The sequence below is a fragment of the Ursus maritimus genome, unplaced genomic scaffold (genome assembly GCF_017311325.1).
Source record: "Ursus maritimus isolate PB19 unplaced genomic scaffold, ASM1731132v1 scaffold_35, whole genome shotgun sequence".
NCBI classification, from domain to species: domain Eukaryota; kingdom Metazoa; phylum Chordata; class Mammalia; order Carnivora; family Ursidae; genus Ursus; species Ursus maritimus.
This window is the reverse complement of record NW_024426119.1, coordinates 2,202,661-2,219,650: the sequence shown is the minus strand read 5'-3', so window position 1 is coordinate 2,219,650 and position 16,990 is coordinate 2,202,661. Positions and strand designations below refer to the sequence as shown.

Sequence of the window (16,990 nt, the reverse complement as noted above, 5' to 3'; positions counted from 1 at the left end):
AGAGACAGCCAGCGAGAGAGGGAACACAAGCAGGGGGAGTGGGAGAGGAAGAAGCAGGCTCCCAGTGGAGGAGCCTGATGTGGGGCTCGATCCCACAACACCGGGATCACGCCCTGAGCCGAAGGCAGATGCTTAACTGCTGTGCCACCCAGGCGCCCCTCAATTCTTCATTTAATCTGACTATTTCAGGACCAGTAATGAAGCATGGTAATCATTTCAGTGTAATAGAGAATTCAGTAGTGGAAAACATTATGGGCTTCACAATTCCAACAATTATTTTAATCGGATCTTCTGTTTGTTTATTTCCTTATGCAAATGCTAATATAACAAATAAGAGTTCATAAATGAGAGTATATCTAATAAATTATCCAGGTTCTTACCTGTTGGTCACAATAATTGCAAATATATTCAAATGTCTTATGTTAGATTTATATACGGGCAACAAGCCATGGATACGGATATATGTGTTTATATAAAAGATATATAACACAGTGACATAAAAATTGAAAAGGTAAAAAAAAAATCGCTGTCCTAGTAAAGTAAATAAAAATAATTAAGGGTTTAAGTTAAATATAAGTGACTCAATTAGTGTGATAGCTCAATTATAAAAATGGCTCCAATTTCCCCTCTTATAACATGTCTATACAGCTCCTCCCATCATGATGTGGCATTTATTTGTCCCTCCTCTTGAACTGAACTGTCCTGCAACTTGATTTGGCCTCTAGAATGTGGATGACATGACAGGGTGCCTTACTTAGCAGAGGCCTCAAGAGGCATTATGCATACTCACTCGTTCTTTTGCTCCTGTTCCTTTGCCCTGAAAACAATTCTGAGCTAGCCTACTGAAGAATAAGAGCTCATGTGAAACAGAGCCAAATCATCCCAGCTGGGGTCATCCTACCCCACCAGTTTATCACGGATGCACAAGCAAGCCCAAGAATAGCTGAGCCTGGCACAGGCCAGCACAATCCACACAGCTGATCTGTAGGTTTATGGCAAATAATAAATGGTTGTTTTAAGCCAATAGGTTTGGGGTAGTTTCTTATGAAGCAATAATAGATAACTGATACAAATTGGTGTCAGACAATATTTCTAGAGCAAAATAATGAAAATATTATGGTAATCTCTAAATAGTAATGATCCTTAAATTTACATATATTTGATATTTTTTAAAGATTTATTTATTTATTTGAGAGAGAGATAAAGAGTGGGGTGGGGCAGAGGGAGAGGGAGAAAGAATCTTAAGCAGACTCCCTGCTGAGCGTGGAGCCCACTGTGGGGCTTGATCCCAGGATCCCGAGATCATGACCTGAGCTGAAACCAACTGAGCCACCCAGGCACCCCAACATACATTTGATATTTTTTAATGTACTGTCACAAACTTCGCTTGTGTGATAAAGAAGACAAATGTGATTATCCTAATTTAAAGATAACAAAACTGAGGCAGGAAAATTAAATCATGCAGCCAGCTATTACTGAGGTGAGGTAGGGGGGTAAGGATAGATTAAAGTGTAGAATCCAGTTCTCTTCTCACTAAGTCCACATCAATTTCCAATAATCCTTATGATCCTAACTGGCTTCACTGTGAATTTGACTTAAGGATTAAAAATATCAGAATCATGGTACCCCAGCTAACATGGCAAGTTCTATCTTCACCATTAGGAAAATTAGGGTATCACTGCCTCCAATAAGTCCACTAAAACAAAAAATTAGAAGATCCCCAAAACCTACAAGAAATTTAATATTAATTGCTGTTTTGGTTATGTTGTTGTTTTTGTTGTTGAATGTCTTAGGCTTCCATCATGTTTACCCCTCATGGAGATAAAAAGGGAGCAGGAGGAAAATTCACCTCTCCTACTTTGGTGTCAACCTTTGGACTACTTAATAAACCAATTAAATGAGAGATTCAGAAAGTACCAATCTTTACACTGAGATAACCACTGAGCAATCAATGATAATTAAAAAAATCAATTGGTCTTCTGTAGTAATTAAATTTGTCCACTTAGATATAATTGATATTGTTCACAACTAATTATCCAAGTAAAGGCTCTGAGGGACTTTCAGAGACTAAAGGATTGAGCCAAAGATTCTTCCTAATTTGAAATTGGACTGAATGCCATGTTTTCTCAAAAACTGATTAAGTCTTCCCTAGAAACATAGTATTGAACACACTCAAATACAGTCAGGAAATCAGTATTTCATTAGAGGCAGTTTAGCATACTCTCTAGTACTCTCTATGTGACAGTGGGCTAATCACTTAACCCCTGTGTTCCAGCTCCTTCATCCATAAAATGGAAATAATACCAGCGTCTACTTCATGGAGTTGTTGTAAGCATAAATTATTAGTAGTAAAATGTTTAGAACAGTAAGATGTGTGTTGATACCATTATTAGTTGTCCCTTGGGACTCTTTAGGAAGAATGGTAAGATAGTCACCAATCACAAGCTTATTCCACTGTCTTATTCTCACTTGTGTCTAATTCCTGTGAGCAGTTTACATTCAAGGATTACTACTGCCCTTTCCCATATTTGAGATTCAGCTGTTCTTCTTGGGATAAAAGATGGCTAAAATAGGAAAAAGGAAGTTCACATTTGCTGTGTGGCATATCTGATTACGAGTTATTAAGCCAATCCTCCCTTCTCTCTCATAAGCAATTCATTTCTCAGCACCAGAGGGGAGGAATAATAATAAAACACAGGATGATCTTATCACTGATGCTTAGCATTTGTATATTGACTTAAAAAGGCAGCAGAGCAATTTACTACAGCCCTCAAGCGGCCTAAATGACACGTTAGCAAGTTATATAGATACGCTATTACCTATTTATTCTGATATTCAATGCAAAAATGTCAAGGAGATCCCTACTTAAGTACACTAAATTACTGACTCCTGGGGCTAGAAAGTACTTGGAGAAGCTATTAGCTATTGAACCCATCCCCCGGATAAGAATCTATGGCCCGTATAGATGCAAACCTTCCCAAATTCTAGAGAAAGCTATTAAACTATCTTCTACATTAAGATCCTCACTCTTCCAGGAAATTCTTTTCAAGGTATTCTGGCTTCACCTGAAGTACATGTGCATTTGTTCTAGAATGAAAACAGCTGGTCAGCCTTGTGACCCATGCAGCATTTCCTTGAATTCTTTCCTTCGTGCCAGACCTGTATTTCTCAGTACCAATACGACAGGTTCATCTGAATGACATCCACTTATCCTATAAGGATTACTGTCTTATATCCTATAAGGTTACCATCTTCTAATGCGAGATTAAATTAAGAATATCTTACACACTCTGATTCTGAAAATGCAGAAATCATCACTGGAGCTTTGCAATCCAGCTTTGCCTTCTTCAACCTTCCAAAACACCCAGCAGTCATATAAGCATTAAGGGAAAAAAAAATGGCCTTGAAGTCGGACTCTTCTCTATTGTTACTTCCAATAGTGAGTTAAGCAACCTGGTCAAGAATCAGAACTTGAGTCAGAGAGCCAGCAACAGATCATAAGAGCACAGTTTATGGCACACTGTAGTTCCTAAGTAAATGCAGAATTAAATACAAGTAGATGTGTGAGTGAAATACATCAAAAACAGTCAGGTTTCTTTCTTTTTTTTTTACATTTTATTTTATTTTTTTGTTTTTAAGTGATCTCTACACCCAGTGTGGGACAAAAACTCATAACCCTGAGGTCAAGAGTAGCACATTCCACCAACCAAGCCAGCCAGGTGCCCCAAACTGTCAGGTTTCTGCATATATTTCTTAATTGGAAACAACCTGATGTGTTATGTAGGAAAACCAGATTTTGATTTTTGATGGTATTAAAAAGATGGTTTCAAAATGGCAGATTGAACACGTGCTGTGTGGCATATCTGATTATAAGTTCCCAGTGTCATTAAAAGTCATATTTATTAATATACATTGAGCCAGAAAACAAGAAAAGGAGCCAGTATCAGACCAGAAAGTTGCTATTAGAGGAAAAAGTAAAATAAAGACTAATAGGGAAAAAGAATAGGGAAACCTATAGCACAAATCATCAAAAGGTAAGAAAAGTCCTTTCCTGGGAAGCCCTGAAGCAGGCCCAATTTGGGAATCAAGGTTAAGTGCTGAGTCACTAATCAAGGCCATTAATTTTAAAACTTCATTTGGAATAATAAGGCAGGTTGCATTTCTCCTCTTCTTTCTCCACTTCTATGCAAGCAGAATATATAAAGCCGGCATCTGGTTTTTGTTCAAAAAGAAAACACCAAAACTTTTAAGAGATCACTTTAGCTTTCAAAAAGCAGAAAGGGGGCAGGGCCAGGAGGCTTGCATTAGGCACTTTGGTTCAAATGTGCATGCCTAGCAAGACAGTATGGTAATGTATACATTGTATATTCAAAAAATAGCAGAAAACTCTGACCATAGGAGGAGACCTTAGTCTTATAAAGAGCTAAAGGTAACTTCAGGACAACTTGGGCAGGGGGGAACAACTTCTGAGAAGGTCCTGAGCTCCCCTCTAGCTCAAACTGGCTGAGGTAAGGAGCTATCAGGCAGGACACCTAATTGGCGTCTCCTTGGCTGAAACTGTTGGTTCTGCAAAACAAAACATGTTCCTTCCATGTTTTTGTCCTTTCCCTTCCTTCCTTCTGCTGATAGCTGTTATAATGCCTTCTTATTTGAGTAACTTCCCATTGCTTTCTAGCTAACATAAGGATTTCCAGAGGAAAAGAGATATTAACATAAAATCAAAGAAGTTTCATAAACTCCTATAATCCTAAATTCAAGCTAGAAATACCAGTGAAGAGTTGCTGATGCCTTCTCTTCTTAAGAAATTGTGTTATTGGGGCGCCTGGGTGGCACAGCGGTTAAGCGTCTGCCTTCGGCTCAGGGCGTGATCCCGGCGTTATGGGATCGAGCCCCACATCAGGCTCTTCTGCTGTGAGCCTGCTTCTTCCTCTCCCACTCCTCCTGCTTGTGTTCCCTCTCTCGCTGGCTGTCTCTATCTCTGTCAAATAAATAAATAAAATCTTTTAAAAAAAAATTGTGTTATTTCCTAGCTATTTCTGCTGTAAAGGCTAAGCAATAGCCAACCCAGTAGCAGTGAGCACCGCTCCTAAACTGGTTGTGGCCTCTAAACACAATTTCTCCCTGGTCATTTGCAGGTCTGGGACAGGAACTGTAGCACCTGAGACTGAACATTCTGTCACCAAGAAAGTAAGGAGCTATCAAAAGCTATTGGCCAGGGGCAGGGGGAGGTCAAGTCAAAGGGTTCATAGGCCAACTTGAGGACGTTACTCCTGGCAAAGACAGACATCAATATAAATAACTACTGCCGAGGATTACAAACACATCAAATATGTTAACATCCATGAGTTTATGACACTTAAAAAAAAACTCATTGTTTACCTTTGGAGGATGTAAAGGAATCAGTTCATAATTCTTACATCTGGTAAATACTGAGAAAGAATCAAGCATTTAACCTGCCTTTTTGTGTTGAATACTTCAGTGTACTGCCCAATGCCCCCTTCAAGACTGAGACACTCATTCCGCTGCCTGGAGCCTCTACTGCTAAAGGTTCCCAGCTGAGCCTTCCCCAGGAATTGCCTTTGGATAGAGGTTGTTGTCTTACACGGGAATACATGCTCAACCCAGAGGCAGCCCACAAACAATGATTTGTCAGTGCAAGGGTAGAGTGGGAGTACAAAGGCACAGCCTCAAGTTTGAAGAGTTTTCCCAGCTTCAAAGCTCCCTGTGGGGTTGACTGAGTCCTCCTTTGCAATTCCTTCCCCATTCAACCTCTCCCTCACCCAGGCCCTGCTTCCCTCGCTCTCTTACAGGTGTTGTTCCCCAGAACTCTCCCCGTAAGCCTCTGACAGGCGATCTCCACCTCAAAGTCTGTTTCCCAGGGGACTGACCTAGGTCACTTACTTACCCTTATAAAATACACCTTAAAGCAACAAAATAATTGGTGAGAGAAAGTTTTCTCAATAATAAATAGAAAAAGAATGATATAGCCAAACACCATTTTGCAGATTTCTAGTTAACTAATGGATCTAGGCAATGATCATCAGTGGTTTCTGATACCACAAAAAGAGAGATAATTGGATATTATATACCTCGTAATACACATCACCACTGACCAGGTACTCTTGCAAAAAATATTTAACCTGAGTTAGACCACATCTCCACATCCAACTACCACTTTATAAGAAGCACAGAGATAGGGGGTCATGTTGAATAATACTATAGGGATACAATTTTTAAAATCTGGAATGTAGAAGACTCAAGTGGATAACCCAGTTTCCTCAATAAATACAAACCGGGGCGCCTGGGTGGCTCAGTCGTTAAGCGTCTGCCTTCAGCTCAGGTCATGATGCCCGGGTTCTGGGACCGAGCACCGCATTGGGCTCCCTGCTCCGCTGGGAGCCTGCTTCTCCCTCTCCCACTCCCCCTGCTTGTGTTCCCTCTCTCTCTGCCTGTCTCTGTCAAATAAATAAGTCAAATCTTAAAAAAAAAAAATAGGGAGAAACCTATCTATAAATTACAAAAAAGGGATTTGGGTTTCTAGTCTCTGATTCAAAAAAATACACACATATAAAAAAATTATGAGACAATCAGAGAAATTTGAACCCTCTATAGATATTTGATAATATTAAAGAAATATTATTCATTGTTTTAGGTATGATTATTTTTATAGATGTATTTTTTAAAAATCTTTCTCTTTTTACAGATATATAATGAAATATGAAAATATGAGTAAAAACGAAGGGCTATTTTGAATGTTTTATCTATTTGTTTATTTATTGAAAGAATGCACACTGACGGGAGCAGGGCAGGGGTTTCAGAGAGAGAGGGAGAGAGAGAATCCTAAGCAGGAGTCCAACGCTTAACTGACCGAGCCACCCAGGTGCCCCAGGGCTATTTTGAAGGGAAATGTAATTTTAAAACACTAAACGACAACATTCAACTCATATAAGCAGTGATACTACAGAATGAATATTTTTAAAAAACATTTTATTGGGGCACCTGGGTGGCTCAGTCAGTTAAGCGTCTGCCTTCGGATCAGGTCATGATCCCAGGGTCCTGGGATGGAGTCCTGCTGAGCAGGGAGCCTGCTTCTCCCTCTCCCTCTGCTGCTCCTCCTGCTTGTGCTTGCTCTGTCAAATAAATAAAATCTTTTTAAAATAAATATATAAATAAATAAAAACATTTTATTTTTCACTTTGGAATAGTTAAAACAGAACTAAGGGAAAAGGAGATGTTTTCCATTAAAATTTGCCTGATAAAATATAGGACACCAAGTTAAATTTGGATTTCAGATATAAATAACAAATAATTTCTTAATGTATGTCCCAAATATTTTTATTTGCTATATCTGGCAACCCTACTCCTAATTCTTTATTTTTTTCCAGTTTTATTGAGATGTAATTGACATATAACGTTAAGTAAGTTCAAGGCGTACAATGTGATGATTTGGTATATGCGTATATTGTGAAATGCTTTCGCTTGTTTTTTTAGTTGAATTTTTTTCTTCCACCATTTGACTACCTGCCCTAAAATGTTATCCATATGGTGCTTCATTAAGGCAACTATTATTTAAAACCTCTCATGTGAAGAAGCCAAGAGAGATTTCTAGCACTGTCACCTTGGAGATGGCAGTCCAGGTACAGGTATTTAATTTTGGGATCTCAAAATACCAGCAGGAAAATTATCCCCTAGAGAATAAGGAATCTGGAAAGTGTTTTTGACAGATCCACCACACTCTCACACCCGCAAACGCAGCCACTTTGTTCCCTCTCCTCCTCCCCTCTCCCTTGCAATAACACACAAACTGTATTAATCAACCAGATAATGGCAGTGGTGAGTGGGGGTTGATGAGGGCTGCACCGTACCGACTGTGCTGACTTGCCCAGACGTATGGCTTGAGGTGGGAAAAACAGGAACCAGAATGTGGCCTCTTAGTCCCAACCACAGCCCTTTAGAGATGACCCCATTTCTTCTACGTCTCCACAACTGTGCACTCGTATTTATATTGTGTTTAAAGTACTTTCCTACACTTCCCTTTGCTGCTCAGAAAAGCTCTGAGAGAGAAAGATGTTAAGCAGCTAGCCAAAAGTCACATACCTTGTGCTCCAGATTCTCTTCCCGGGATTCTTGGCATCATAATCTGGATAAAGTTGAGCTCTGGTAAAGTTAGAGATTCTATCCACTGGATTTCCTGTGAACTGATCACAGTTCCAGCCCCAACTTTTGATCCTTCTAGGTGAAGGGCTCACTATGCACACAGTCTCACATTCTCAGCTCATTCAGTCCTCAATGCAAATTGAATGAACGTTGGATTCACTCTGAGGAAACTGTGAGGGACAAGACAGAAAAGGTCCCTGCCTTCCTTGAGCTCACAGTGTAGGGGGAAATAGGCAATTAGATATGTAGTAACAATAAAATGTGATGAGTACTATCACAGAGTTGTCAGAACATACGTTAAGAGTCTCTAACCTTTATGTTGGGGAGACCTTCTAAGAAAGGAAGGCTTAAGCTGAGACCTGCAAGACTAATGATAATACAGGTGAAGGGAAAGAGGGTCAGAGAGAGCAGAAGAATATTCCAAGCAATGGGATTAGATGCGCAAAGATTTGGAGGAGAGAAAAGGTGATGTGGGCATGGTGTCAGAGGGAGGGCAGACCAAAACATGGGGAGGCATGAGGCAGGTCAATGATTTGTGCCTCTTCAAGCCAGCATATTTAATATATTTACTAAATATTTACTTAGAGGAGAAGTTGATTAGCCTGGGGAAGAACTGGCAGGGAGGACACTGGTTGCCCCTCAGCTTCTCCTCAGCTAGCCATCCCTCCTGATGACTGGATAAGGTTGCTGTATACTGATCAAGGTCAATTTGACTTTTTCTTAGACATCAGGGTCAGCACACACAAATAGTTCTCAAGTGGCCATGGCAAATATACTGTGCTCTTCTAATGCCTTGGAACGACTTCTAGTTATTTATAGGCATATCTATTTATTATTAAGAAAAAAGTTGCACACGGAGACATACATCAATTTCTTTTCCTTTAACATATTTAGCTGTTTAACACATGTTTGTCAGGATTCAGTTTAAAATTTATTTTATTTCCATTTTCCTTACATCATTATGAATTAGGCTAGAGTACATTGTTTCTATTAAAAACCTCTTTTCCTAGTGGCAAAATCAATATACTGTACAAACCAAAAAACAGACTCTTAACTATAAAGAACAAACTCATGGTCACCAGAGGGGAGATGGGTGGGGTGATGGGTGAAATAAGTGAGGGGATTAAGGACGGCACTTGTTGCGATGAGCACTGGGTGCTGTATAGAAGTGTTGAATCACTATAGCATACCTGAAACTAATATTATGCAGTATGTTAACTAACTGGAATTAAAATAAAAACTTAAAAAAATTAGTATACTGTATGTTCATTAGACACAATTTGGAAAATAGTAAAAATACTATGTAAAGAAGAAAATTAAAACCAACTCTGTCACCTAGAGACAATAAAATTAACATGTTGATGTATTTGTCTCAAGTATTTTATTTTTTTTTAAGATTTTATTTATTTATTTTAGAGCAAGAGAGCGAGCGGGGGCGGGGGAGGCAAGAGGAAGAAGGAGAGAATCTCAAGCAGACTCCCCGCTGAGCCTGGAGCCTGACATGGGGCTCAATCTGAGCCCCTGAGATCATGACCTGAGCCAAAATCAAGAGTCGGATGCTTAACCTACTGAGTCACCCAGGTGCCCCCTCAAGTATGTTATGATCATATATTTTAGAAAGTTGGCATAACTCAATATATATAGTTTTTGAATCATGCTTTTTCCCCTAACCTTATATTGTAGCTTTTTAGTATATTGCTAAATTTTTTCAAAACTGTAATTTATAATGTTGATAATATTGTACTACATAAATATTCCATAATCTATTTCCCTGTTATTGGACACTCGCTTTCCTCCCTCTATTTTTTGCCATAATAAATATTAAGAGCTAGCTTTGCTATTTTCAGTTTACCTTTGGTAAAACAGCACTGCAGAGGTTAAATGGCTTGCTGCAGGACTAGGATGGGAACACAAATTCTGTACTCCAACCTAATTCTCTTTTTCACAGACCAAACTTTAATTTGTTTTAAAACTATTAATCAATATTTAGACCATACTTGCCACTTCAATACATTTCATTTCCTGGCTTTCGTATTTAAAATAAACATTACTGACAGGGTAGGAGGGTATGAATCAAGTTCTATATACTCCCAAAGTGGGTGTAACTGGGAGTGAGGGGGTAATTCAGAGGCCCTACAGCCCCTTTCTTTGTTTCTACCTTTTCTCATTGCACCAACTTTCCTGAATGAATCACCTAATAGTGATAGTATCACTCTCTTTTGATTCCTAAGAGGAGATAAAGTTTCTTTGATGCTCAGCATGGACCCTTATATTATAGAGCTTCCCCTCTTTCTTCACCCGATTTCCCAGCTCCCTCGCTCACTCACTTGTGTGCTCTCTCTCTCTCTCTCTCAAAGTCTGACTGCTATCTGATTTTCTGTAGAAACTGTTATGCTGTCACATCATTAAAAATACGCCTACAGTATAAGAGCTACCCTGTGTCTATTCTTCCCTGCTGCTTAGAGTCATACTTCAAGGGGGCTCAGCACCAGGTCACGGAAAACACCCAGTCCTAAGAACCTGGAAGCCCAAGCTACAAGTGTTCAGCTGAGCTCCATTACTACTTGCAGCCTGACCTTGGACAAGTCACTTGTCTCTGCGGTCTCTATTCCATCTTCATTAGACGATCCTGAAGATCCCTTCCAGTTGGACACGTCACACCTTTGAACAGTGCTGTTCTTTTAGATGCTCTTTTACAACACCTCTTGAAACTGCCCGGTTTAAAAAAGAACTTGTTTGAAGTGGCTTCTTCCTGGCCATCAAACACCTTTGCTTCCATTTCTTGTACAGGACCTACACAAGAGACAATGTCTACAGGAGGGTTCCACTCCAGAGTTTTCTTGTCAGCAGTACTGCTCTTGATCCAATCAACCAAGATGTCTTTTCTGGATCCAATCCTTTAGGTCCTATTCTGGCCCTCCCCTTCCCTCCTCCTCCCATAAGGTGACAGGTCTGTCAGGATTTGCCGTCCTGGAACCTGCTTTCCCTCTTCTAAACCAAGATCTCTTTATCCAGGAAACCTAGAATTGCCTGCTCATGAAGCCCTGAACCTCCTTCAGGTGCCTACTTGGGCTTCTGCTCCTCTCTATTCTCCTAAGGGCAGACTGTATTACCCACCGTGAGGACAAGAGGTGACTACTTGGCAATTTGGGTGCAGACTGGTGGAGAGAGCTTGGATATGTAGAGTGAAGTCTACACACTTATACACAAGAGTCTTTGAGGTCAGTATGGACAGAAGGGTATGTGGCCCATTGAAGTAGGGGGAAGGTTGGAGACAACAATTTGCACATTTACCTCAGGCTCACAAATGTTAAGGGTGGGCCTGCTTGTGAGATACACTGCTTTGCACAGAGCGGCATACGGCAGCAAAGAAGAGTGGCTCTTCTCTATGAGTGATTTGTGGCCATGCTGGAGAACTCACTAACTGGAATGAGTGGGCAATAGAAAGAGCATGGAGAAGCCACAGACTTTTCATCTTTGGTTCTAGCCAGATGCAAATTCTAGACACAAAGATAATTTATAATTTCTTATCTGGTCTTCATATTCCCAAACTAGAGTTGTGATCTCGTGGACATAAAGTGTGATATTTTATTAACAGTAATGACAATAGATTATTGAGCCTAACCTAATGCCCATGTTGACGTTATTTATCTCTACATGTGTTGGTCCATTTTTCCTCATCTCCCTCCCCCACCAAAATAAAATCTTAGGTAAAGCAAAGCAATCTCCTTGGACCTAGTCAACCCTCAATTAACTACCACATCTGAGACCATAGTTATGATAAATGATCTATTAAAAACATGGTAATTCCAAACCTCATTTAACTACTTCTCACATCACAGTGGTTTTTTTAGGATTAGGAGTCATGATTTCATAAATTTGGTTCTATAAATTATATTCATATGACAGCTCAAAAGGATCAAGATGGAAAAGTATGTGCCTTTTAAAATGGTTTTAGATATAGTTCTACCCAATTCAAAAAACTAGCTTCGGAAAAATTCTACCCAGTTTACAAATTAGCTAGATGACATTGAACAAGTTATTTACCCTCTTGGGGGCTCGATTTCTTTAACTGTAAAATGAGGGGGTTGGATTAAAGGATCTCTACGTTTCCTTAAAAAAAAAAAAATCTAAGGTTTTTTATGATTGCCTATGATTTTCTAAGCAGTTATGCCTGAGCTATTTAGCAGAGAAAATTGGAGAATGTGAAGGCCTTTAGGACTTAGTGAAAAAATGAAAAGCCCATTCATCAGGAAATGGGGTCAAGTTAGAGAGCAAAGAGTGTAGTTGCCTGAGCAACTAGAGTTTGAAAAGAAATTATTACAGAGTTAAGCACAGGCCTGTGCAGGCCGAGGAGAAAGAAAAGAAATGAGAGAGCTCCATCTTTTCCTGACGCTGTCCTAGAAGGGGAATCACGTACTGCTTGACTTTTGGGAACAAGGTGAGATATAAAAAAACCCAAACACATAAAATATCCAATTATAAGTTGATTACAGCTGTTTCTGCTACAGCTTCCTTCCTAGTGTTTGAATCAAAGTCTAAAAGCTTGAATGCCAACTCTCCATGGGTACTTCGGTGGCTATGCACGGCAAGCAAAATTTCCCTCCCTCTTTCAGTATTAGAAATCCCACCCAAAATCCTACAAGTATAATTCTATCCTGAAGCTGGGGTTTAAAGCTGGTGTCAAACCTGTTAGTGATAATATGAGGAAGTAAGACATTCAACTTTGTTGGGAAACTAAATCATGATACAGCAGACAAGAATATGAAACTACTTGGTCAGAGTGTTCAACCCAAAGCTACAAACTACTCCAGAGAATATGGAGGCTCCCCAGAAGGTGTGATCTTTTGGTCCTGTAACTTCCTGCTAAAGAGAAAGTGAGGAACTATACGGTCTGTGTTGGAAGTCTAACCATATTAAGAGAAACCAGTTTCACACCGACTTCACATGCTCTGTAATTGATCAAAATGCAGAAAATTGCAGGTTTAGGGTGGGAAGGAAATAGTAAAAAAAAAAAAAAAAAAAACTTGTAAAATATCAGATCTGGCTAATCGGCTGTTGTATAAATAAAAATTGGATGCATTTCTTTTTTTTTTTTTTAAAGATTTTATTTATTTATTCGACAGAGATAGAGACAGCCAGTCAGAGAGGGAACACAAGCAGGGGGAGTGGGAGAGGAAGAAGCAGGCTCATAGCGGAGGAGCCTGATGTGGGGCTCGATCCCATAACGCCGGGATCACGCCCTGAGCCGAAGGCAGACGCTTTAACCGCTGTGCCACCCAGGTGCCCCAAATTGGATGCATTTCTAATAGCTGTAATATTAAAATCTGAAAATGTGAGGTATAAATATATAGTCAATGAATTTCATATCATTTTCTTGCATTCAGAAAGTCACAGATTTCCTGTGAATCCAGACAATTTTCTTTGTATTTATGTTTCTGAAATCTAACTCAATTTCTTCTGTGATGTGTTTTTGTAAAGCTCCTCTGCTTGTGAGAGTATTTTGTTGAACACAAAGAATGTGCTAACAACGATCTAGAAAGTAGACATCCAATATCAGTCCATCTTTTTTTTTATCTAAATAAGGTATCATTTCTCATTAGAAGTTTGGACATCCAGAGCAGACCACTGAAATAAGGACTTCTGTGAGCATTGAACACAGACACCTCTACAGTGAAGGCAAAGGAGGATTTTTCACACCATATTTTGGGGAACTTCAGCTACATTTGAGCTTTGGGAAGATTTCATGAATAGCTGTTTCTTCAGGAAACTCAGAAAAACAGTCACAGTGCCCATATCATTCTTATTTAACAAATACTTATATAGAGTTTATTATGTAGCAGACCCTGTAAGAGCTTTACAAATACTAATCTTTGATTTTTTCATAGCAACCCTACAGAGTAGGTGATATCATCATCACTATCCCTGTCCCCATTTTAATAGATGAAGAAACTGAGTCACAAAGAGGTAAGTCATTTGCTCAAGCCCCAGAGTTAACAAGAGGTAGAACCCAGGGTTCTGACTGTAGAGCCTACGCTCCTAACCAACACACTTCCCTCCTCTCAGAGTAGGTCATTATTTGAGGCAGAGGGTGGAGGCAAAGAATTAGAAAGCATCCTTGTGCCATGGCACTTCTCCAGTGTGGAAACACTGCTTTTAAATTCTAGCAACTTCCACCTCCTTAACCTACAGATTCCTTCTCAGGTCTGTGCTTCTTAGATGTTCCTACAATGAAAGATATGATGAAGTGAACACTAAGGAAGAATTTTAAGAGTAACCTCCAGAATGACCAGAAGATGAGATTGGTGAGCTAAAGGAGTCAACAGCAAGACATTAATGGTTTCTACCATGTCAGAGCCCTCTTAGTCACCCTTATAATTCTCATAAAAAATCAACACAATGCTTTTTGTTGCTGTATTTACAGGTTAACATGAATGACTTCTCTTTGGTTTAAGAGAAAAGAAGTTACCAGTTCCTACAAAATATATGCTTTGGCTAAGGACCTTAGAGAGTGACGTCCTTTAAGTATGACTAAGAGGTAGTACAGAGATGTAAATCTGAAGGAATATTTGCCATCATAAGAACATAGAAAAACCCTATTTACCTGTCAGTAGGACAATGGTTAAATTAAAGAACACCCATGCACCAGAACACAAAGCAATCATTAAAAAGAAGGTTGATCAATACATATTTCCATGAAAAGACATATATAACATACTAAGTGAAGGGGGCAAGTTGCAAAACACCTTCATAGCATTATGCCATTTCTGTGAGGGAATGACACAAGAAACATTTGGTATCTTTTTCTTTTTTTTATTTAAATTCAATTAGCCAACCTATAGTACATCATTAGTTTCAGATGTATTCAATAATTTATCAGTTGTATATAACAACCCATGCTCATCTTATCATGTGCCCTCCTTAACGCCCATCACCCAACATTTGTTTTTGTATATCTATGACATAAGGCACGCTCACATACAAGTTTTAAAAAAGGTCTGAAAGAATACATACATACCTCTTGAGAGTGGCTACCTCTGGACAATGTGTTAAAAGGGGAGGAGGATAGTGGTGAAAAGGAGAACATTTTTTACTTTGTAGACTTCTACTTGCTTGTGGTAGGTAAGATTCACCAAATGCACATGAGTCAAAGCACAAGCAAGCATATGGAAACCATTAAACAATTGGAGAAAGATTAAGAAATCATCAATTATAAGTAAGCTGTGTATAAATTTGACAAACTGATCCCTGAGATTTATCATGTAACCACTTTATGCACCAGTTCTTCCACAATTATGCATAAATTACTGTGCCGGCTTTACTAGATTTCTATTTTGCTAATGTTATGGATTTTGAGGTTTAAGGGTTTTTGTTTTTGTTTTGAGAGAGAGATAGAGAGAAAGCGAAAGCACGAGTGGGATGAGGGGCAGAGGCAGAAAGAGAATCTTAAGCAAGCTCCACACTCAGCATAGAGCCCAATGCAGGGCTGGATCTCACAACCCTGTAATTATGACCTGACCAAAATCAAGAGTTGGACGCTTAACTGACTGAGCCGCCGAGGTGCTCCTGAGGTTTTATTTTCATTAAAACTTAAAGAGGAGAGGTCCCTGGTGGCTCAGTCAGTTACGGGTCTGCCTTCGGCTCAGGTCATGACCCTGACTCCCAGAACCAAGTCCCTGAGTTGATCTCCCTGCTCAGCCGGGAGTCTGCTTCTCCCTCTGACCCTCTCTCCCCCAATAAATAAACTCGTTAAAAAAAAAACTTAAAGAGGGAAAAAATAATACCTTCTATAAAACTGATGAGTAAATAGTTAATGCACCAGTCTTTTATAATTATATATTCTTTTAGAACTCAAATACACATCTTATGGACCATAACCATACTTTAGACTGACTGGATATCAGTGTAGTATGAGAAAAACAATCTGAACTCATTTGACAAATGCAGCACACCAATGAGTTCAGATCGAATTGGTTTTCTTGCCTAATGCTTTCAGCTTTTAGAACTTTTTGGAATTCAGAATTACATCTAAGATATTGTGAACCCATATACTCTACTGCTTCTCTCTCCTGTTTAACACATACTGCTCCTTCTATCTGGAATGCCCTTCTCTCCTTGCCCCACTGGCTAACTTAAATTTAGTCTTTAAACACCATCTATCCAGCGAACTTCAAAGTTGAATTGTCCACTGACCAATCCCCTGTAGACAACCCCCATCCTACAGTCCTGGACACGTGCAAAGTCCCTGGAACAGCCCTGGAAAACTTGTGTGAGAATTGGGCTTAGGGAAACCCTATCCAGGGAAGCAACGCACAAGCAGTGTTAACGTTACATCTGTCAAATATCTGTTGAATGAAAGGTTTAAAATTTCTTAATATTGCTGCATGACACAAGAGACAGTGGGTGAGTGCACTCCTAAATGACTAAAATTTAGTGAGTTCTAAACTTCTTTTGACCACCCTCTTGAACCAAAGGCTCACAGATAAAACATAAATAGAAATTTTTGAAAAATGCTCATCTTTAGTATGTGAAATGCATACTGGCATTTTCTAGCCTATTATAATCAATTCCACTTTGTAGAAATACTGATTGAACCCCTAGAAATGGATCATCCCATACAGTTTGAAAGACTCCAAGCTAAACAATACGGGTTGACAAATGCTTACAAGCACTGTCAAACAAAGAACCAAAATGTAACTAAAATTGCAACCAAAATTTAGTCAGTTTTTCGCCATTTCCACTTTCATGTTGTTTCTCCCCATTTTTAGTAACTTGTTCGCCCAAGTAGGGGCAGGAATTCCTGTCCTAAAGTTGGATGACATCTGGCCAGAAC

General features: G+C 39.4%; 1 long non-coding RNA gene across 2 annotated transcripts in view; it reads right to left on the bottom strand.

Annotated features, from left to right (window-relative positions):
- The window catches only part of LOC103673489, a 39,124-nt gene that overhangs the window by 12,684 nt on the left and 9,450 nt on the right, over positions 1–16,990 (bottom strand). The window contains exon 3 of one of the 2 annotated variants that reach the window (XR_571417.2): positions 10,275–10,950. The exons of the other annotated variant lie outside the window; for it this stretch is intronic. This is a non-coding gene — a long non-coding RNA (uncharacterized LOC103673489). Of the gene's footprint in view, positions 1–10,274; positions 10,951–16,990 lie in introns of those variants that run through there. 2 annotated transcript variants of the gene reach the window in all.